Source organism: Mus musculus, chromosome 7, assembly GCF_000001635.26.
Source record: "Mus musculus strain C57BL/6J chromosome 7, GRCm38.p6 C57BL/6J".
Lineage (NCBI taxonomy): Eukaryota > Metazoa > Chordata > Mammalia > Rodentia > Muridae > Mus > Mus musculus.
In genome coordinates, this window is record NC_000073.6 from 4,397,852 (window position 1) to 4,415,306 (window position 17,455).

Consider the following 17,455-nt stretch of genomic DNA (forward strand, 5'->3'; position numbering starts at 1 on the left):
ATGACTTGCACACAGCTTTTAAAGCCACCACTTATCTCTTCTTGCCAGCTGTATGGCAGCCTGTATGTCTGTTTGCCTTGGAGGAGCATAAACTGTGTCTTAGACTCCCATAAAATCCCTAATGGTTACTAGGGAAAGCATAGTCCATACTTCATAGACTGCCAGGTCCAAAGGTCATTCCAGTTCCCCAAACTCCAAAGGGCAGTGCATAAGTACAGAAATAAGAATCTTGGCCCAGCTCAAGCTAGACTATAGAAGAATTTCTGGCAGTTAGGTAAAAGTCAGCATTTCTCAAGAATTTGTGAAACAGTTCTAGATATCTAGAAGTCATCTCCTTTGCCTCTCCATTGGCACATACCTATGGTTGCATATCAAAGCCCAGGCTTGTCTCCAGGCTCCTACAGTCTCTATTCACAAGTAGGTGTTATACCATTCAAAACCCCACACTAGCATCCTGGCCCTTCTCAAATCCCAGACTTTCCTTCTTCTAGACAGCCATTTATTCTTGCTATTTCCATATTCTCTGCTATTTCTCCTGCTCTAGCCCTGGCCAAGTCCTGTCTGATTCTTTTTATTCCTAGTCTGGACTCTCCCAGATGCCTCTGGATATTTAGTCTGACTTGCTCAAAAAAAAAAAAAAAAAAAAAAAAAACAACTCTCCCCTCCTAGGAGATGGAGCAGCCATTTAGGTGGATTCTTTATTGTGCCCTCTCAAATACATATACCTACCAGGATCATTATAACTCCAAAAAGTGAAAAACATACCTCATTCCTGACATATGGAGTGATTTTTAGAAGTTCAAATCACTTAGTGATCTTCCAAAGGACTGCAGCTCAGTCACCAATGCCACATTAGCCTATAACTCCAGCTCCAAAGAATCCAATTCCCTCTCATTTACATACATACATATAATTGAAGTTAATTTTTTAATTACCCCACCCCTAATTGAGGAGCGTTTGGTAGGTGATGGCCGCTAATGGCAGGAAAGTCATCATTCTTCAGTGGTTTGACCTATGGTAGCTTGCCCATGTTTCATTGGATGGCCCTACACCTATGTGTGTATGGTAGCTTGCCCATATTTCATTGGATGGCCCTACACCTATGTGTGTATGGCGAGCACTAATTGGACTCAGGAAGTTACAAAAAGAAGATCAAAGGAAGAAGGGAGAGTAAAGGAGGAAGAGGAAAGAAAGTGAAAAGAAACACGGCTTTGTGGTCAAGTGTTTGCTGATCTTCCAGTGGACCTTAGCTAACTTCTCAACAACTACATTGGCTGGATTAACACCCACGTATAACTGCAGCTCCACAGAATCTAGTTCCATCTTCTGGCTTCTGCTGGCACCTTCATTCATATGACACACATGTATAAAAGTAAATCTGAAAGAAGAGGAGACTAACAGAGGAATGGCTACAGAAAATATGGTACATTTACACAATAGAGTACTACTCAGCTATTAAAACAATTACTTCAATGAAATTCACAGGCAAATGGATGGAACTAGAAAATATCACCCTGAGTGACATAACACAGTCACAAAAGAACACACCTGGTATGTGCTCACTGATAAATGGATATTAGGCAAAAATCTCGGAATACCCTTGATACAACTTGCAGACTATGTGAAGCCCAAAAAGAGGGAAGACCAAAGTGTGGATGCTTCAGTCCTACTTAGAAGGGGGAACAAAATAATCACAAGAGGGGGAGGATGTGAGGGACTTGGGGGGAAGAGAGGAGAGGAAGAGGAGAAAAGGAAAGCAGGATCAGGTGTGGGAGGAGATGGGGGAGATGGACAGGAAATTGAACAGAGGTGTGTAGCAATGGGGGATGAGAAAATGGGGGTACCCAAAAGAAAGTATCAGATGCCAGGAAATCAAGAGGCTCCCAGGACCCAACAAGGATGACATTATTTGAAATACCCAGCAAAGGGAAGAGAGACCCTGTAGAAACCATATCCAGAGGTTAGGCATGGCCCCAGTTGAGGGATGGGGCCACCCACCCTTCTCAGATTCTTAACCCAGAATTGCTCCTGTCTAAAGGAAATACAGGGACAAAGAGTGGAGTAAAGACTGAAGGAAAGACCATCCAGAGACTGTCCCACCTGGGGATCCATCCCATATGCAGCCACCAAACCCAGTCACTATTGCTGATGCCAAGAAGTGCTTGCTAACAGGAGCCTGATATAGCTGTCTCCTGAGAGACGCTACTAGAGCCTGACAAGTTACAGATGTGGATGCTCACAGCCAACCATTAGACCAAGCATGGGGAGCCCAATGAAGGAGTTATGGAAAGGACTGAAGGAGCTGAAAGGGTTTGCAACCTCATAGGAAGAACAGTATCAACCAACCATACACACCAGAGCTCCCAGGGACTAAACCACCAACTAAAGAGTACACATGAAGGGACCCATGGCTCCAGCTGCAAATGTAGCAGAGAATGGCCTTATCTGGCATCAGTGGAAGGGGAGGCCTTTGGTCCTGTGAAGGCCTGATGCCGCAGCATAGGAGAATGCTAGGGTGGTGAGGCAGGAGTGGGTGTGTAGGTGGGGGAGCACCTTCATAGAAGCAGGGGGAGGGGATGGGAGAGGGGGCTTCCAGAGGGGAAACTAGGAGGGGGGATAACATTTGAAATGTAAATAAATAACAATAAAAAAACTTTTTTCAAAAAGGAGACTAGAAAAGGTGATGGAGGTAAGTGTGAGCAGAGTATATGAAACATGTATAACAAAGATGTGCACTGTACACTGTGTAAAAGTCATTTATATGTCCATTGGGTGCTATGAGTTTATCAACTCCCTATAATCTGTAGGACATTTATCTTCTTCTACCACGGTATCCTCCACCACTTTCCCAAGAATGACCAAGCAAACTATATCCAAATACCTTTGCTGAAGGACTATAAGCAACAATTGGCCAAAGTCACTCTATGCACATTTAATGGACTTGTATGGAACTGTCTTCAATATACAAGCAGATGAAAGTTGTAGAAAGACCATTTATAGGAAGAAGAGAACCAGTGACAGGTGACTAGAGAAAGTAACGGAGGTAAATGTGAGCTAAGTACAGGAGACAAGTGTGAGGAAATGTCATCGTGAAACCCATTATGTTGCGACATAATTTCAAAAGTAAAATAAATAAATAAATACATCACACCCCCTTCTCCTAAGGCTCAGGAACCATAATGGAAGAGTGAGGCAGAAATATTGAAAGAGACAGATGGTAGATTACCACAAAGAATTGGTTTTGACTATACAAAGTATGGGCAACTGCTATATTTTTATATGATCAACAATGCACTTGGCCTGTTAAAACATGAATAAATGCATTGAGCCACCAAATTACAATGTCTGCAAGGTCACTAGTTAATAAGAGTGTCTTAGGCATATTGTAATCATGTAAGACCACAACTGTATATGTGACCCATGGTTGAATGAAATGGCACATTAATAAGCAACACACCACTATATACCCAGGAAAGAGTTACCAGATCTGAACTTATAAGTCTACTTCACTTTGATGTCAAATTTTATTTAAGAACTAACACACACTGGAGGCTGACCAGGTGGTTTAATAAGTGAAGGTGCTTGCTGCCAAGTCTGATGGCCTTTATTCGATCCCTAGCTCAGTAGGTAAAGGTGCTTGCCATGCAAACCCAATGACCTGGGTTTGATCTGCAGAACCCACCTAAAGGTGGACAGAGAAAACCAATTCCATCAACTTGCTCTCTGGCCTCCACATTGGGCCTTGGCATAAATACACCCATGCATACTATTATTTATTATCATTATTACTGATATTATTGCTATCATTATTATGATAGTAACACAAAAACTTCTTCCCTTCCAGCATAATGAAGGTCTCTGTACCTCCCCCCATATACCCAAAACCTGGGCCCATCCAGTCTTCTAAACTATGCCAATCTGAGGGCAAGCCAGTCTGTGTAACCTTAGCCACTAACTGCAAGTACTAATCCCACCCATAAGAGTAAAGACCATCAACCAAATTCTTCGATCAAATTAAAGCAAGCTTTATTTTCTGTCAGACAAGGCTACCTCCCTAAAGCAGAGTTTGAAAATATAGCATTGAACATGGGAAAGGGTAGGGTTTCTATAGTCCAAAAACTGCAAGATTAGGGTTTTCAAGGGTTGAGGAATTCCCAGAGGAACTTTGGTTATATAAGAATTTGATTGAACATTTTGAAGTTATCTGGCAGGATATCTTATCAGGGAATATTCAAGGTGTGAGTCAAACTCCAAGCAGTAGGAAGCAAGTCAAATCTCAGAAACAGGTAAAGCACAGTCAACTAGAATTTTGCAACAAACAGAGAAGAACTTGTTCTGACATTATAACAAAACGGCTTCCATCCTTAAGATAGAGTCTGGTTCAGAGGCAGGCAGATTTCTGAGTTCGAGGCCAGCCTGGTCTACAAAGTGAGGTCCAGGACAGCCAGGGCTATACAGAGAAACCCTGTCTCGAAAAACAAACAAACAAACAAATAAATAAATAATAGAGTCTGGTCCATTACATGAACTAAATGTAATTTTACTGAAAATTGAAACTGAAGGTTAGTTCCTTCCAAAAGTCTATGCTCTTCACTCTTTGGAAGAGGTCATTTTATTTTGTTTGTTTTGTCTACAAAGTGAGCTCCAGGACAGCCAGGGCTATACAGAGAAACCCTGTCTCGAAAAAACAAAAGCAAAAACAAAACAAAAAAAGTAAATAAATCTTTTAAGGGGCTGGAGAGATGGCTCAGTGGTTAAGAGCACTGACTGCTCTTCCGAAGGTCCTGAGTTCAAATCCCAGCAACCACATGGTGGCTCACACCCATCCATAATGAGATCTGATGCCCTTTTCTGGTGTGTCTGAAGACAGCTACAGTGTACTTACATATAATAAATAAAATCTTTTTTAAAAAATAGTTTATGCCATTATTTTTTATTTTTCATTTATTCTTCTTTCAAAATATGTTTTTCAACCTCAGCCTCCCCTCAACTCTTCCATTGTAGAGACTACCTCCAGTAGATAGGCACAGCCCCTGGTCAAGGGATGGGGCTCCCCACCCATCTCAAAGTTTTTAATGCAGAAATGTTCCTGTCCAAAGGAAGAACAGGGACCAAAAATGGAACTGAGACTGAAGGAAGGGCCATCCAGGGACTGCCCCATCTGGGGATCCATAATGTTTGCAGACACCAAACCCGACACTGTTGCTGTGGTCAAGAGGGGCTTGCTGACAGGAACCTAGTATGGTGGTTCCTTGGGAGGTCCAGCCAGCAACTGACCAATGCAGATGTGGATGCTTGGAACCAACCATCAGACTGAGCTCAGGGACCCTAGTGAGTGAGCTGTCGAAAGGGCCAGAGGAGCAGAGGGAAATTGCAACCCCATAAGAAGAACAACATCAGCTGACTGGACCACCCAGTGCTCCCAGAGACTAGACCACCAACCAAGGAGTGTACCAGGAGGGAGCTATGGCTCCAGATACATATGTATCAGAGGATGATCTTGCTTGACAGCAATGGGAGGGGAGGCTCTTGGTCCTGTGGAGGTTTGATGCCCCAGTATAGGGGAATGCTGGAGCAGTGGGGCATGAGAGGGTGGCTGGGTGGAGGAGCACCCTCATGGAGGCAAAGGGGAGGGGGAAGAGGGTGTATGTGGGATGGGGGGGTTGGTGGATGGGTAACCTAGAAGTGGGATATCATTTGAGATGTAAATGAATGGAATGATTAATAAATAATTTTTTAATTTCATACATGAATATGATGAAATATAATATCTGTGGGGAACAGATATTAAGAATGTGTATTGTTGACATGGAAACAGCACTGTAAAGGACCCCAATACTTCAGATCCACAGTAATGTCATAACCCTCCCCATGTAAGGCTCAGAGGGATAGCAAAGCTTTCCTCTGGTCCAAGAAAGAGTGTTGACAAATGATTTTACCAGCATGCACAAAAACTAGCAGCAACAAGATCCTATATAGACTACAATATGAGACTTCTTCCTTACAGAGACTTCCTACAGACACTAGTTAACTTTTCCTCTTTATACCTTAATTAATCTGAAGTAGTTGGTGCACTCCTTCAGAGTTACTCTCAGAGAAAAACCAAACTAGTTGTAGAAGTGGAAACAAAAGAAGGTAATGGGAATATGAACAAAGTACAATGGTGGGGGGCGGTTGGGGGGGTTGTTGTAAAATGTCATAATGAAGCACATTATTCTATGTGCTAGGATGTCCATCACCAAAGAGAAGAGGTGACAAAGTTTTGGAAAGAGTGTGGAGAATAGCGGACACTTGTACACTGTTGGAGGGAACATAGACTGGAACAGTCTTTGTGGAAAATGATATGGAGGTTATTAAATAAATTTGAAAAGACCTATCTATTGTGTTACCCAAATCATCTCTTCTGCATATATGCACAGGTGAATTAACATCACCACCTCATAAAGATTCTTGAAGTCCCATGTTTGTTTCAGTATTTTTCACAGTACCAAATGATGGCAAGAATTCTCTTTACTCTTGACTTATCCCTGGTGCCTGGATGTCTCCATGAGCAAACCTGAGTGATTCTACAAACCTGGAACCCAAAGTTTTACTGAAAAAGCTCTAGAGAGTGACAACCTCTTTGTTTTCTGAATTAGTTGCTTTTCTGGAGACTGTGATAAAATCAATTTGAGGAAGAGAGAAGGTCTTAGTTATTTTTCTGGTTTTTATGATTAAAAAAACTGACAAAAAGCAACTTAAGGGAGAGTCCATGGTTACAGTTCATCATGGTACAGAAGTCAAGGCAGCAGGAACCTGATATGGCTAACATATTGCACCCACAATCAAAAATAAGAAGGCAATGAATACTGCGCTCAACTGACTATCTCTACATAGTCTAGAAGCCCAATAAAGGGAATGCAATGGGCAGGTCTTCAAACCTCAATTAACGTAATCAAAATATTCTCTTACAACTATGTGTAGAGGCCAGTCTCCCAGGAGACTATAACTCATCAAGTTGACAATTGAGAATAATCATCACCAAGGGTTTATTTTGACTTAGCTTTAAGGTGTAGTCTATTATGAAAGTGAGGATACAGTAGATAGGTGTGTAGTGGTAGACACGTGATACAGATGGACGTTCTGAATCCATGGTCAGGAAGCAGAGACAGGGATCAATGAATAATGAAGTTACACTTAATTTCTACTTTATATTGAATCTAAGACCCTGCTCCATAAAATAGTATCACCTATATTCATGGTGTGTCTTTCCACTTCAGGTAAACATCTCTGGAGGAGCTCTGCAGATACACCTACAGGTTTATCTCTTAGATGATTCTGAAACCCATCAACTTAACAGCCAAGATTAAGGATAACACTGTTGAAGTGCTCTGTATCACTAATCAAAAGGAGTCCTCTTGTTCCTCTTTCAGTAGATAATGAAAATCGTGTCTTACTAAGTGTAGTAGCTATTCCTGGTTGTCATCTTGGCTATATCTACAATCCAGAACTTGAAGGCTCACCTGTGATCCTAATCTGGAGGCTGGGAGATACAAGTTTCTGACCTGGATCTTGGCATGGAGATCTTGAGGCATAGTAGCTATGTATCCCAGAAGATTGACAGGAAGATCTCTGAGTTCAAGGTCATCTGGGACAAAGCAAGTCCCAGATCCAGAGGTAGAGGCACACACCTTTAATCTGGGCCAAACCTTCTGCTGGAGGCCTACATAAGGACATTGGAAGAAGAAAGATTCACTCTCTTCTTCGCCTGCTTTGCCTCGTGGGACTGAACAACTGCTAGATCCTTGGACTTCCATTCACAGCTGCTGCTGAGCACTGTTGGGAAATTGGACTGCAGACTGTTAGTCATCAATAAATTCCCTTACTATATAGAGACTATCCATAAGTCCTGTGACTCTAGAGAACCCTGACTAAGTTAACATGAGCCCAAGGAAAGTTATCTGTTTATATCTGACAGGTACACAAGTGAGTACATGAGCAAATCACAAGGAATCACAGTTTGCTGAGTGATGTCTGTGAGCTCCAGAGTTTCTTCGTGGTTAACAAGCTTCTCCACACTTGAGTTCATTGGATCCCCAAGCTGATGGTTTGAGTTGAAGAGCATGAGAAGCTTCATTCATCATTCATGACACCCCCCTCTGCTGAAGAAATACCTGCATGCCTCATTGCTAGTTCTGGCTCTCCTCTTGGGATAATCTGTGTGTGGCATATACACAGGTCTGTGTAGACGTGTGGTGAAGAGTATTGGAGGGAAGTGAATGCATGTTCTCTTGGCATAGCTGGGCATAAGTCACCTCCTTTGAGTCTTCTGCTGCAGATGCCTGTCATCGGGAGACACCTAGGTAGGATTCTAGGAACGAAGGACAGAAAGGTAGGGAAAGCTCACCTGTGTGTGCACCTGGCTGCAGTTCTCAGGCTGAATGCATTCCAACTCATCATCTGGAAGGAAAGGTGAGAGAGTAGGCCTCTTTCACATGAGCCTTTAAGCTATATAGCTGTGTATTTTATGTTTCATAAATGACCAACAGAATCCTAGGGAAAGACAGCAACATGACGCAGCAGAGTGGCACCTCCCACCTCTTCTGTTCGTCTTTGAAGGTCTAAGTCCCCCAAGCATCCCTTTCCTCAGAGAGATGTACTCCACCTTACATTTACTGTTTTCTTCGATGTCCATGACTGGGCTGGAGCTGAGTAAAAAGAAGTTGAAAAGTTAAGTTATCCCTAAGAAATGACATATAAGTAGAATTTTTAGGAGTTAAGAATGTCCATTGAGCAGTAGGGGCCCTGGCTTCAATCTCCAGTACTCAGACAATAGTCTTAGATGGAGATGCAGAGGTGTATTTATTGGAAGAGTCAAATTTTCGTACCTCTTATATTTCACTTGGCTCGTGATCTCATCACTGCTGGTCTCTACAGAAAGACAACGATCAGCCTTAGAACCCACCAACCCCCATACACCACTCCCAGACTAATCCTTTCCCCATCCCGGAACATACTACATTTGGCCCAATGGTGCAGAGGCAGAGGAGGAAGAGGAGGAGAAGGAGGAGGAGGAAGCAGACAGCAGCAACTGTGACCCAAATCACAATGGGAGACCCAGATGGACCTGCAATGAGAAAACAGAGGTAGTCTGTTATTAAAGGTCGGTTACATTAGTTTACTCATTCAATCAGAGAATTATTGAGTGCTTACCTTATAGCAAACACAGAACTAGGTATTTAGGAAACTATAGGGAACCTACCTAACAAAACAATATGTGATTGATCATAGAGGTAGTGGCTATGATAAGTCTTATAAAATAGAGTCTTACTATGTAGCCCCAGGTGACTTCAACCCTGAGACCTTCCTGACTTCAGCTGCCTTCAGCTGGTATCATAAGCATAGCATACACCAGCATACCTAACTGATGAGAGAAATTAAATACAATACCAAAGTTCATTTGGGGAGGTGGTTCATAAAGGATAACACGCAGCCCTCTAGTGTTAGAGAAGAACTTCTTCCAGATAGTCTGGGAAGAGCATACACTAATCTTGACTGAGAGCCCGAGTGAACCACCTGCAGAAAAGACAATCACGAGACAACAGGCAAAGGGCTTTACAATAAAAATTGGAAGTCAAACATGAAATATGACATTCAGAAATTGAAAAATGTTACAATCTACAAAGACATTTCTAAATTAAATAACAGCCTACAAAGTGATGGGCAAACAGTGTCTAATATATTATATTTTGTTTGTTTTCTTTTTGTTTGTTTTAATAAAAGGGATGGAGCTTCGTAGCTAATCCTGGCAAACTCTAAGTCAACATAGCAAGGTCTTGCACATTTGTGTGCACTTCTATCGCACTAGTCACAGCAGATAGGAAATTTACACAGGGCAGCTTAGATGCACATAAATTAGACAATGTAGTATGTAGGCAGAATGGAACTTTATACATTTGGAGAGAAAAATGAAGTCATGACGCCCATAAGAAAATGGAAATCATTATATTACACCAAGTAAGCCAGACTCAGGGAGATAATACCACATGTTTTCACTCATGCAAGAAACTTACATTTAAAACTATGTGAGTGGGGCTGGTGAGATGGCTCAGTGGTTAAGAGCACCGACTGCTCTTCCAAAGGTCCTGAGTTCAAATCCCAGCAACTACATGGTGGCTCACAACCACCTGTAATAAGATCTGCCCCCCTCTTCTGGTGTGTCTGAAGTAAGCTACAGTGCACTTATGTATAACAATAAATAAATCTTTGGGCTGGAGCAAGCAGCAACTGAGCAAACAGAGTTGACCAGAGATGACAGGAGCAAGCAGAGCCAACCAAAGCAAGCAGGGGTCCTAAAAATTCAATTCCCGAGAAATGATCCATTCTTATCTCCTTGTACAAAGCTCAAGTCTAAGTAGATCAAAGAACTCCACATAAAACCAGAGACACTGAAACTTATAGTGGAGAAAGTGGGGGAAAGCCTTGAAGATATGGCCATAGGGGAAAAATTCCTGAACAAAAGAGCAATGGCTTGTGCTGTAAGATCGAGAATCAACAAATGGGAGCTCATAAAATTGCAACGCTTCTGTAAGGCAAAAGACACTGTCAATAAGACAAAAAGGCCACCAACAGATTGGTAAAGGATTTTTACCAATCCTAAATCTAATAGGGGAATAATACCTAATATATACAAAGAGCTCAAGAAGCTGGACTCCAGAAATTCAAATAAATTCAATTAAAAATGGGGTACAGAGCTAAACAAAGAATTCTCAACTGAGGAATACCAAAGGGCTGAAAAGCACCTGAAAAAAAGTTCAACATCCTTAATCATTAGGGAAATGCAAATCAAAACAACCTTGAGATTCCACCTCACACCAGTCAGAATGGCTAAGATCAAAAATTCAGGTGACAGCAGATACTGGCGAGGATGTGGAGAAAGAGGAACACTCCTCCATTGCTGGTGGAATTGCAAGCTTGTACAACCACTCTGGAAATCAGTCTGGTGGCTTCTCAGAAAATTGGACATAGTACTACCAGAAGATCCAGCAATACCTCTCCTGGACATATACCCAGAAGATGTTCCAACTTGTAATAAGGACACATGCTCCACTATGTTCATAGCAGCCTTATTTATATTAGCCAGAAGCTGGAAAGAACTCAGATGTCCCTCAACAGAGGAATGGATACAGAAAATGTGGTACATTTACACAATGGAGTACTACTCAGCTATGAAAGACAATGAATTTGTGAAATTTTGGAGCAAATGGGTGTATCTGGAGGATATCATCCTTAGTGAGGTAATCCAATCACAAAAAGTCACTAGATATGTATTCACTGATAAGTGGATATTAGCCCAGAAACTTAGAATACCCAAGATACAATTTGCAAAACACAAGAAAATCAAGAAAGAAGACCAATGTGTGGATACTTCATTCCTCCTTAGAATAGGGAACAAAATACCCATGGAAGGAGTTACAGAGACAAAGTTTGGAGCTAAGATGAAAGAATGGACCATCCAGAGACTACCCCACCTGGGGATCCATCCCATAATCAGCAACCAAACCCAGACACTATTGCATATACCAGCAAGATTTTGCTGAAAGGGCCCTGATATAGCTGTCTCGTGTGAGACTATGCCAGTGCCTGGCAAATACAGAAGTGGATGCTCACAGTCATCTATAGGATGGAACACAGGGCCCCCAAATGAGAAGCTAGAGAAAGTACCCAAGGAGCTGAAGGGGTCTGCAACCCTATAGGTGGAACAACAATATGAACTAACCAGTGCCCCCGGAGCTCTTGACTCTAGCTGCATATGTAGCAGAAGATGGCCTACTCGGCCATCATTGGGAAGAGAGGCCCCTAGGTCTTGCAAACTTTATATGCCCCAGTACAGGGGAATGCCAGGGCCAAGAAGTGGGAGTGGGTGGGTAGGGGAGCAGGGCAGTGGGAGAGTGTAGGGAACTTTTGGGATAGCATTTGAAATGTAAATAAAGAGAGTATCTAATTAATAAAAAAAAGAAAAGAAAAAAATTCAATTCCCAACAACCACATGAAGGCTCACAACCATCTGTGCAGCTACAATGTACTCATATACATAAAATAAAATAAATAAATCTTTAAAACTATGAGAGTTTGTATATTGAAACTAAAAATGGTGGCCATAAGGAAAGAGAAGTTAAGATATGTAGGAAACTGAAAGTGTAATGAAATTCTGTAACAGGAAAGCAGCAGTGGGGACTATTTTGGGGGAGAAAAAAGAAGAAGTAATGGCCTGTTTCTTCCTCCCAGTCCCATGTTCCCAGAAAAAAGACTCACACTCAAATATATTTACAAATACCTTGGCCATATAGCTGGGCTCTTCTCTGACTAGAAATAACTAAAGATAACCCCATTTATTCTAGCCTACATTCTGCCATGTGGCTGGTTACCTGTGCTCAAGTACCATGCATCCCTCATATCACATCTCCCCAGCCTACTTCTTTCCTTTCATCTCCTAAGTGACTCTCCAAATTCCTCTACCTGCTGGCTTATGACCTTCCCCCTCAGTCCATCTCATATCTCCAATGTCTCCCTGGGTCTCTCTTGAATCTCTCATTTATACTTACTATTTTCTAGAACCTTCTCTCTTCCTGCCAGTGTCCTACCTCCTATTTCCTGCCTCAGGTCATTGGCCATCAGCTTTTTTATTGACAGGTGATGTTTATAAGAGATTCTCTTTGCACAATAATAACACTTATTTTCTCAAACTCACAGAGATCTGAGTACTGGAATAAAAGATATGTCTGCCTGTGACAATACCTGACCTAAAATTTTAATGTAAACATGAACTAAACAGTCAGGAGTGTCGTATACCTTTAATCTCAGCACTTGAGAGACAGAGGTAGGCAGTCTCTCAAGGTTCTATACCTTGATTTCAAGGCCACCACAGTCTACAGAGCAAGTTCCAGGATGGGTAAACAGAGAAACCAGTCTCCAACAGCCAAAACAAAATTATTTGTTTAAAAAGAAAGCTTTATTTTCTGAAACTAGCACAAACTCTTTCAAAGTTTCTATCACCATTGGCTAGTGCTGTACTTGTCACACACAATTCAGAAGGAATGTTGCTGGGGGTTAGCAGTAAACAAGTGGTACAGCATCATTCAGAATGCATCTCACAGGGTTCCCGGATTCCACCAAGACTGGTCTGCACAGGTGAGAGTGTGGACTGCAGAGGCTAACAGCTTCTGGGACAGGCGGAACCCACAGAGCTTCTGGGGCAGACCGTGTTTCGGGCTCCAGACACCCGAGCACCTTCCCTCCCAGAGGAGAGGTGTCCGCCCCAGCCCGGGAGGGCTTTGCCACAGCATCTGGGGGAGACATCTTGGTTCCGGGATCCTGCCGAGACAACTCTGCGCAGGTGAGAGTGTGGACTAGAGAAGCTACACAAATTCTGGGACAAGCCCTGTTTTGGGCCTTCATCTTCTGCCAGGAGGCAGGTCCAAATGCCAGATATCTGTCCACCTTCCCTGCAAGAGGAGAGCTTGCCTGCAGAGAGTGCTCTAACCACTGAAACTCAGGAGAGAGCTAGTCTTCCAGGTCTGCTGATAGAGGCTAACAGAATCAAGAGAGGAACAAGCTCTAACCAGAGACAACTATAACAACTAACTCCAGAGATTACCAGATGGTGAAAAGTAAATGTAAGAATCTTACTAACAGAAACCAAGACCACTCACCATCATCAGAACCCAGCACTCCAACCTCAGCCAGACCTGGATACCCCAACACACCTGAAAAGCTAGACCCGGATTTAAAAGCATATCTCATGATGATGGTAGAGGACATCAAGAAGGACTTCAATAACTCACTTAAAGAAATACAGGAGAACACTGCTAAACAGTTACAAGTCCTTAAAGAAAAACAGGAAAACACATCCAAACAGGTGATGGAAATGAACAAAACCATACTAGACCTAAAAAGGGAAGTAGACACAATAAAGAAAACCCAAAGTGAGGCAACACTGAAAATAGAAACCCTGGGAAAAAAATCTGAAACCATAGATGCGAGCATCAGCAAAAGAATACAAGAGATGGAAGAGAGAATCTCAGGTGCAGAAGATTCCATAGAGAACATCGGCACAACAATCAAAGATAATGCAAAATGCAAAAAGATCCTAACGCAAAAAATCCAGGAACTCCAGGACACAATGAAAAAACCAAACCTATGGATAATAGGAGTAGATGAGAGTGAAGATTTTCAACTTAAAGGGCCAGCAAATATCTTCAACAAAATTGTGGAAGAAAACTTCCCAAACCTAAAGAGATGACCATGAACATACAAGAAGCCTACAGAACTCCAAATAGACTGAACCAGAAAAGAAATTCCTCCTGACACATAATAATCAGAACAACAAATACACTAAATAAATATAGAATATTAAAAGCAGTAAGGGGAGGTGCAGGAGGAGGGTGGGAGAAGGTAAAAAAAAAAAAAAAAAAAAAAAAAAAAGCAGTAAGGGGGTCGCCTTCCCATCCGCTGCCTCGATGATCTTCGCTTGCCTCCTCGCTCGCTGTCCCGTTGTCCTAGCCCACCGCCGCCCACTGAGCTTGTCCTTTCCCTGCTTGCAGGCATGGCTGACATCAAGAACAACCCCGAATATTCTTCGGTTTTCGGTGTCATGGGCGCCTCGTCCACCATGGTCTTCAGCGCCATGGGAGCCGCCTATGGCACAGCCAAGAGCGGCACTGGCATTGCAGTCATGTCAGTCATGAGGCCAGAGCTGATCATGAAGTCCATCATCCCAGTGGTTATGGCTGGGATCATCGCCATCTACGGCCTGGCGGTGGCAGTACTTATCGCTATCTCCCTGACTGATGGCATCACCCTCTACAGGTTTTCTTCAACTGGGTGCTGGCCTGAGTGTGGGGTTGAGTGGCCTGGCTGCTGGCTTTGCCATTGGCATCGTCGGAGATGCTGGTGTTCGGGGCACTGCCCAGCAGCCTCGACTGTTCGTGGGCACGATCCTGATCCTCATCTTTGCAAAGGTGCTTGGCCTCTACGGTCTCATCGTGGCCCTAATCCTCTCCACAAAGTAGTCCTTTTCCAACATCAGTCACAGGATAGGATATAAAGATCACCCCTCCTCATTCCAGAATGAACAGCCTGACGCATGCACGGGCAGCTGCCCCTCAGTAGTTGATCTTGTAAATGTGCAGTGTCCTAGTGCCCATTGTCTGTCGCCCCCGCCTTGCCCCTACTGCTCCATGCTGTGGACATATGGGCCCACTCATCTCCCACCCAGGCCCCTGACCAGTGACGAAGTCAGCCTCTGGTTACCCCACCCATCGCCCTAGAGTGCTCCTTGTGTATAAGAATGAACTAGAGTTGTCATTGTTCTCTTCACTGGATGTTTATTTATAAAAGATTTGACCTATTCATGCATCTGTGGAGCAGCTCTTGTCTCCCAACTATATAGTAATCATTAGTAGACTGTTGCCTTGTGGGGTTCCTGTTGCTGAGACTCCTTGGATGGAGCCACCTTCACCCCGGCCCTGAACAGCTAGGGTGGAGGATAGAGTGCTACTGCTCCTCAGAGCTGGCTCCCAGCTGTGTCCAATAAAAGTTCTCAGATGTGAAATAAATAAATAAATAAATAAATAATAAAAAGCAGTAAGGGAAAAAGGTCAAGTAACATATAAAGGCAGGCCTATCAGAATTACACCATATTTTTCAACAGAGACTATGAAAGCCAGACAGATGTTATATAGACACTAAGAGAACACAAATGCCAGCCCAGGCTACTATACCCAGCCAAACTCTCAATTACCGTAGATGGAAAAACCAAAATATTCCACGACAAAACCAAATTCACACATTATCTTTCCAAGAATCCAGCACTTCAAAGGATAATAACAGAAAAAAAAAAATACAAGGACAGAAAACAGGTCCTAGAAAAAGCAAGAAAGTAATCCTTCAACAAACCTAAAAGAAGACAGCCACAAGAACAGAATGCCAACTTTAACAACAAAAATAATAGGCCGGGCGTGGTGGCACATGCCTTTAATCCCAGCACTCGGGAGGCAGAGGCAGGCAGATTTCTGAGTTCGAGGCCAGCCAGGGCTATACAGAGAAACCCTGACTCGAAAAAAACCTAATAATAATAATAATAATAATAGGAAACAACAATTACTTTTCCTTAATATCTTAATATCAATGGACTCAACTCCCCAATAAAAAGACATAGACTAACAGACTGGCTACACAAACAGGACCCAACATTTTGCTGCTTACAGGAAACCCATCTAAGGGAAAAAGACAGACATTCCCTCAGAATGAAAGGCTGTAAAACAATTTTTCAGGCAAATGGTCTGAAGAAACAAACTGGAGTGGCCATTCTAATATCTAATAAAATCAACTTCAAACCCAAAGTCATCAAAAAAAAAACCAAAGAGGGGCACTTCATACTCATCAAAGGGAAAATCTTCCAAGAGGAACTCTTAATTCTGAATATCTATGCTCCAAATACAAGGGCAGCCACATTCATTGAAGAAACTTTACTAAAGATCAAAGCACACATTGCACCTCACACAATAATAGTGGGAGACTTCAACACACGACTTTCATCAATGGACAGATCATGAGAACAGAAACTAAATAGGACATAGTGAAACTAACAGAAGTTATGGAACAAATGGATCTAACAGATATCTACAGAACATTTTATCCTAAAACAAAGGGATATACCTTCTTCTCAGCACCTCATGGTACCTTCTCCAAAATTGACCATATAATTGGTCACAAAACAGGCCTCAACAGATACAAAAATATTGAAATTGTGCCATGCATCTTGTCAGATCACCATGGACTAAGGCTGATCCTCAATAACAACATAAATAATAGAAAGCCAACATTCACGTGGAAACTGAAAAAAACTCTTCTCAATGATACCTTGGTCAAAGAAGGAATACAGAAAGAAATTAAGGACTTTTTATAGTTTAATGAAAATGAAGCCACAACATACCCAAACTTATGGGACACAATGAAAGCATTTCTAAGAGGAAAACTCATAGCTCTGAGTGGCTCCAAAAAGAAACTAGAGAGAGCACACACAAGCAGCTTGACAACACACCTAAAAGCTCTAGAAGAAAAGGAAGCAAATTCACCCAACAGGAGTAGACAGCAGGAAATAATCAAACTCAGGGGTGAAATCAACCAAGTGGAAACAAGAAGAACTATTCAAAGAATCAACCAAACGAGGAGCTGGTTCTTGGAGAAAATTAACAAGACAAATAAACCCTTAGCCACACTCACTAGAGGGCACAGGGACAGCATCCTAATTAACAAAATCATAAATGAAAAGGGAGACATAACAACAGATCCTGAAGAAATCCAAAACACCATCCTATCCTTCTACAAAAGGCTATACTCAACAAAACTGGAGAACCTGGATGAAATGGACAAGTTTCTAGACAGATATCAGGTACCAAAATTAAATCAGGAT

General features: G+C 42.4%; 1 pseudogene; it reads left to right on the top strand.

The window, feature by feature from the left end:
- On the top strand, positions 14,472 to 15,592 carry Atp6v0c-ps1 (ATPase, H+ transporting, lysosomal V0 subunit C, pseudogene 1; annotated as a pseudogene).